The sequence below is a fragment of the Belonocnema kinseyi genome, chromosome 10, assembly GCF_010883055.1.
Source record: "Belonocnema kinseyi isolate 2016_QV_RU_SX_M_011 chromosome 10, B_treatae_v1, whole genome shotgun sequence".
NCBI classification, from domain to species: domain Eukaryota; kingdom Metazoa; phylum Arthropoda; class Insecta; order Hymenoptera; family Cynipidae; genus Belonocnema; species Belonocnema kinseyi.
Window position 1 is genome coordinate 54,176,376 of NC_046666.1, and position 6,487 is coordinate 54,182,862.

The following is a 6,487-nucleotide window of genomic DNA, read 5'->3' on the forward strand; positions in this document are numbered from 1 at the left end:
AAGACAATACCATTCAAATAACTACTATTAGACAAACAATAACGACTAAAACTAATTTTTTCTAATATATCTATTGTTGCCTCTTCCAAGATGCATTGAAACTAATTTGATTCTATTTTTTCTGCTTATCCTATAAACCGTTCTTTACTTGCAGGTTATGTCAAGATTCTTCTGGTCCAGAAGCTACTGCGCCTGTTTTCTGTAAAATAGAATAAGTTTTCATATCCGATCTAAATAAAACGTTTTTTATAGTTAAATCTTTAGATATAGAAGTGTTTTCTTCACACGTAAATGCTTATAACATAAAAGTTATTCGCGAATATCGCTGTTTGTCCTACGAAAGTTTGCGTTGCGTTAAAGCTGCATGCATTCTTGGTGATGTAAATGTAGATATATTTGTAACTTGATATTAATAAGTGTGCCTTATAAAATCTGTTTTTAAACATTCAAATAAATATTTGTTTTTTTTTCGTATCTATTTTCTTATTATTAATAATTTTAATTTCCTTATTTAAGGCGTTAACTTATTTATTTCCATTTGTAAATAAAATAAGATATTTTATATGTGGGAAAAGAGCTAAAAGAAAAAAATACATTGATTCAATGAAATGCATTTCATCAAGTCAATGCAATTTTGTTCTTGTAGCTTTTGTTTCACACATAGGAAATATTTATTTTATTTACAAAAAAACTTTCTTCTCTTAACAAAATTATTTTGTTGAGTCTGCTTAAGTTTGGTTTGTTCTACAAAAACAAATTTTGTTGAGCCTACAAATATTTGGTTCGTTCAACATAACTATTTTGTCAAGTCTACAAAATTTGAGCTGAGACTAAAAAATAATTTTATTGAGTTTGCAAATATTTGGTTCGTTTATCCAAATCTATTTTTTCAACTTACAAAACATTTTGTTATGACTACCAAATTTTTTGGTTGAATCAACAAAACGTATCAACAAAAAATTTTGTTGGCTCAACAAAACAGTTTTGTTGCTTCTATAGCTACCAAAAAATTTGGTTGGGGCAACCAAGCTTTTGTTCGGACAACAAACATTTTTCTCAGTGAAGATTGCTTGTCAAAATAAAAAATAATTTTAATAAATGCACACGAATCCTTCTCATCTTTAATTATCATTCAAATTATTTTTAATTTTTTTTTTAATTCTGAAAAATAAAAAAAAATGACTTAAAATATTACAGATTCTACCTCGAAATTTTTTTTTTAATATTTTGAAATATTTTGAAATCATTTCAAATAATCTCTTAAAATTATTTTTCCAGCATAAAAATTATTTCCGTGAAACTTTACAAATTTCTTAAAAAATCTTTACAAGTTTTAAATATTTGTGAGACATTTTAAAAATTCTAAATATCTTTTAAACGCTCTCAATGTTTTACTATAATTATTTCAATATGGCAAAATTAAAAAATTCTGAATCTTAAGAACATTTTTTTCATTCTCTTGATATCCTGAAAAATTTGATTTAGTCACCAAATTTTTAAATCATGAAAAATTTTTTAAAATGTCTAAGTCTTCCATATTCTTTTTTCACACATTTTAAAATATTTAAAGCTTACAATTACTCTCTTTAAATAAAACTATTTAAAATTTGTTCAGAAATCTTGAAAAAAAATGTAATCTAAAATCTTTCATAATTATTAAAACACTTCTTTTTCTTCGAATTCTGCAAAATAAGTTGCAACCCATAAAATCATTTTTCTTTTCTTTTTGAAAATGCAGAAAAGTTTACAAATTATAATGTAGTAGCGAAATGTTAAGAACAGACTGATTTCTCATTATTGAACAATCATTTGTAACTTAATTTTTCTCTTTTATCAATACATAACACCCCACATAACAGACCGTAACAAAACACGACTCCTCCCCGCTTTTCTATATACGTAGTATTTGAACGCTCCGTTAGAAAAAGTAGGAGACAAAAGACCGAATTGGACAGCCAAACGTCTGTTTTAGAATTTATTATTAACTGAAAACACTGTGTTATTAAAAACAGTTCTAGTTGCCATTAAAATCTCGTTTTTGGTTATTTTAGTTAAGTTTCTATGCAAATTAAATTTTTTCTTTAATACAGTTTATAACCAAATCTAAATGTATATGATCAGAAATTGACACGGCGTCAAGTGAAATTACGGAATGTACTTGTGGTACTTTACTGTTCTTTAAATTAGCTTTGAAATTCCAACCATTTTGTACAATGGTTTTGTTTTTGCAGAAATTTGTTTAAAAATATTGAGTAAAGACTTTGATAAAATATGCATTTTCCATAAAATTAATATTCGTTTTTTACCTGCGAGCCATTTGTTGATTAATATATCAATTATGTTTACATCTGAAAATAATATCATTGCATTTATTTTTAATTTTAGACACTAAGCTAATCCTGACATTTTTTACTAAAACATTCTTGTTTAAAATATTATGTTTTTAATGTATTTCAACCTAGTCGCTGTAACCGTTATATTATCTTTGTCGGCTTTGAGAAGTAATATACCTTCATGTTCTGTTTAAAAATATTAAGCAATTTCAAACGATTGTTTATTATTATTGTAAAATTTCATTTGTCTACAACGATTGAAATTATTTCTGTGATGGCTTTTATAATTTCGAGATTCTGTTCATCTTCTTTTCGAATTTTTATACAGTTTTCAATATTTGTCTATCAACAAAATTTAAGTTAGGGATCATCCATAAACTGCGTTACCAATTTTGGGAAATTTTTTACCCCTCCCTTCCCCTTTTTGAAACCCGTTAATTTGCACCCCGCCCCCTCCTCCCCCGAAAGTAAATTAGCCTTTCGGTAAAACCAGCTTTTACGTTTATACTGATTTTTTTGTGTTTATAGCGAATCATATTGTGTACGTGACCGTGCTGTGAATTATACACTTGGGTAATAAACCAACAATTACAATTAAAAAATGATTTGCAGGCTAAGTGTTGAAATGTGCCTGACTGAATGTTATTTAAGAGTTAATGTGGGCATTGTTGAATTTTTAAACTAATATAAGTACATTTTTAACCAAAAAATGCAATAGTTAAACTATTAATTCAAGCGAATAATTTTTAATGATTAAAAACATGAATTTTCTGTCAAATATTATATTTTTTTATTAAATAATTAAACTTTCAAAACGAAAATACGGATTTTCTATACAAAACGGTCGAATTATTAAATCAAAAATATGAAATCTTAATAAAAAAGTTAATTTAATACAAAAAAAGATGAATTTCTAACAAAATACAAGAACTCTTAACCCAAAAGTTGAAGTTTCAACTGAACCAGATTAAATTTTAACAACAACAAAAATACAAAGTTTTAACAAAATACAGTGAAAATTTTCTATAGCGCCGATTTTGGGACTAAAGGTGAGTGGGAACTAACTCATTATAACCCGCTCCGCTTTTGTTTGTTCACGTCTGAGTGCTCGCCTGAGTGACAAACGCAGACCCGCGCACCCCGCGCACCTCCTGTAATGATATCCTGTGGCGCGGCGTCAATTCTTGGAAGGTCTATAGAAGGGAGGGCTATTGAAGGGTTTCACTGTAGTTCCATTTGAACAGAAAGTTGAATTTTTACTTTTAAAATATAAATTTTGCGACCAAAAAAGGAATATGTAAATTTTTAGTTATCAAAGTAATGTTTCAAACAAAAAAAAAGGAGTTTTTAACAAAAAAGTTCGATTTCTAACCAAAGAGATGAATTTTTAACTAAAATTTTAAATCGTCAACGAAAAAATACATTTTTAAGAGAGTAGTTCAATGTTAAAACCAAGTTGTTAAATTTTGTACAAAAAAGAAAAAAGAATTTTTAAATAAAACAAATAATTTTACACCAAGAAAAAAATTAATCTTTAGCCAAATGTTTTTGAATTTTTAACCAAAAAGTTGAATTTTCTACTAAAAAAAGATGCATTTTTAGACAAGAGGATTAATGCACTACCTAAAAAAGACAAATTTGTAAAGAAATTCAAGAATTCTCAAACAAAAATTTGAATTTTTAATAAAGAAAGCTATTTTTTTTAAAAGTTTAGGAATTCTCAACGAAGAAGTCGAATTTTCAAACAAAATAGTTAAATTTTAAGAAAAAGTTGAATTTTTACTTAAAAATAAACCATTTGCGACCAAAAATGTAATAGGTAAGTTTGCAGTTATAAAAGTAATTTTTTAACAACAAAAAAAGGAATATTCAAAAAAACGATTCAATTTCTAATCAAAGAGATGAATTTTTAACTACAATTTTTAATCTTCAAAGAAAAAATGCATTTTTAAGAAAGTGGTTCAGCTTTAAAATCTAGTTGTTAAATTTTTAAACAAAGCGATTAATTTGCTACAGAAAATAAATTCAAGGATTCTTAACCAAAACGTTTCATTTCAAGTAAAAAATATGAACTCTTCAACAGAAAGATTAATTTACTATCAAAAAGACGGATTTTCAATCAAATTCAAAAATTCTCAACTAAAAAGTTAAATTTTTAAGAAAGAAAGAAATTTTTTATTTTCAAGAAAGTAGTTTGAGTTTAAAATCTTTTTTCTAAATTTTTAACTAAAAAGATGAATTTTTAAACAAAAAGATAAATTTTCAACCGAAAAAAATGAATTTTACACTAAATTCAAGAATTTTCGATTAAAAAGTTGAATTTTCAACTAAAAAGATAATTTTTTCAACATAAAGATTATTTTACTACCAAAAAAGCCGAATTTTCAATATTATTCTTGAATTTTCAACCAAAAAGTTTCATTTTCAACTAAAAACGTAAATTTATAAAAAAAAAAAGATTAATTTTCGACAAAAATCATTCATCCTCTGGAAAGGTGCTATTAATGTTTGCGTACTTTTCGAACAAAAAATTGTTTAAATTCTAAAAGGTTAACGTATTCGCTAAATCCGAATTAGTTCAAATTGAACTAATTCAATCAGTACACTCAATTTTGACTGAAAAATTATTTACTTTCAAGGTTTGACTGACTGATTAGTCAACGGGTCACTGTTTGTACCTTGCCAATTGAATTAGTAAAAAAAAATGACTAATTTTGATTAGTCATTTCTGAGAGCTACCAACTCATTAGTGAATTCCTCAACATAACTACTGTCAAGTCGTTGGCGCAGAAAAAGAGAAGATTGTTTTGTCACTTAAACAGACTTTCAAGTATCAGCGAGAGATTGGATTTCAAAGAAGACACTAGCTTTCACGGAAATTCACGAGAAGTACCCCGAACTTTTCGATTAAAACGGAGAAATAGCGAGTTTATAATAAATATGTATGAGAAACTCGCTTAATTTTTTTTTTATATTGCAACAGGGACTGCAGTGATTCACCAGCTCAATTTTAGGGGAAACAGGGGATTTTTGCTTTTAAAAAAAGTCTCTAGTTTGTAATTTTCTTATTTCATTAATTTATTATTATTATTATTAACTAATATTATTATTAACTAATTCAGATTTAACGAGTAGGTGTAACGTTACATTCAGTTGGACCCCCCGCCCCCTACCCGTTACCAACCTTTGATTTTTGAGACCCCCCCCCCTCGAATCTGGAAACGTAGCTTAATGACGATCTCTAATATACGGTTATATAAACATCGCTTTTGGGAATTAAAAAAGGTGTGAATTGATTCCTCCTTAATATGCAACATTATAATCAAGCCTGCCAAAGCTCAGCATCATTTCTTTAATTAGAGTCGTAAATTTACTCGACAGAAAGAAATGTTCTAACCATAAGTTTCGATATGTATCAGAAAAATACAGGCTGCCAACATTGTGGAAGGGAGTAAAGTGAGGAATCAGCAAAAGGAGATAAATTGTAAGATTAAGAAAGATGAAGCGAGGGAGAAAGAGAATTGGAGAGGGTGAAATTTCTAAACGTAAATTGTACACTACACTTATTTATGTTTCCGTTCCAGCCCACCAACGAATAGGAATGAGGATGCTCGATTATCTTTCATTATATATGTTCAATAGATTGATAATAACTTGATCTAATTTATTAAGCACAAGAAGAAACAGGTTAATCTGTAACGTCCGAGAGATTTTTAAAGATTTTCTTTTTGACCTCACACCCTCTTTATTTTTATTATACCTCGCGAGGAGAGACTAGAGGTATTTGATCTCAGGTCTACCTTAAATATTTAATATAAGGATTTACGCATTTTATCTTAAGTTTCTCAGATACATCTGTTTCCATAGTCATAATTTAGCATTTAATTTAGTACTGTCCTTCCATAACTCCAGGGATGATGGCCAGGTTGAAAAGAAATCCAGTCGACCAGCTTTAACAAAAAAAATCCGGAATGAATACCCTAGTCGAAACCTTTTGAGATAGCTCTCCTATTTTCGGGGGTCCGTGTGCCTTAACACTCTCAATTTTAAGGAGTTTACAGCAGAGGTTCGAACAAACAAGTAACATCGGCACCAGCATTTGTTTGCCAGATTGAAAATTGGCAGTCCCTTGAGACGGTCTCGGTCATAACCGA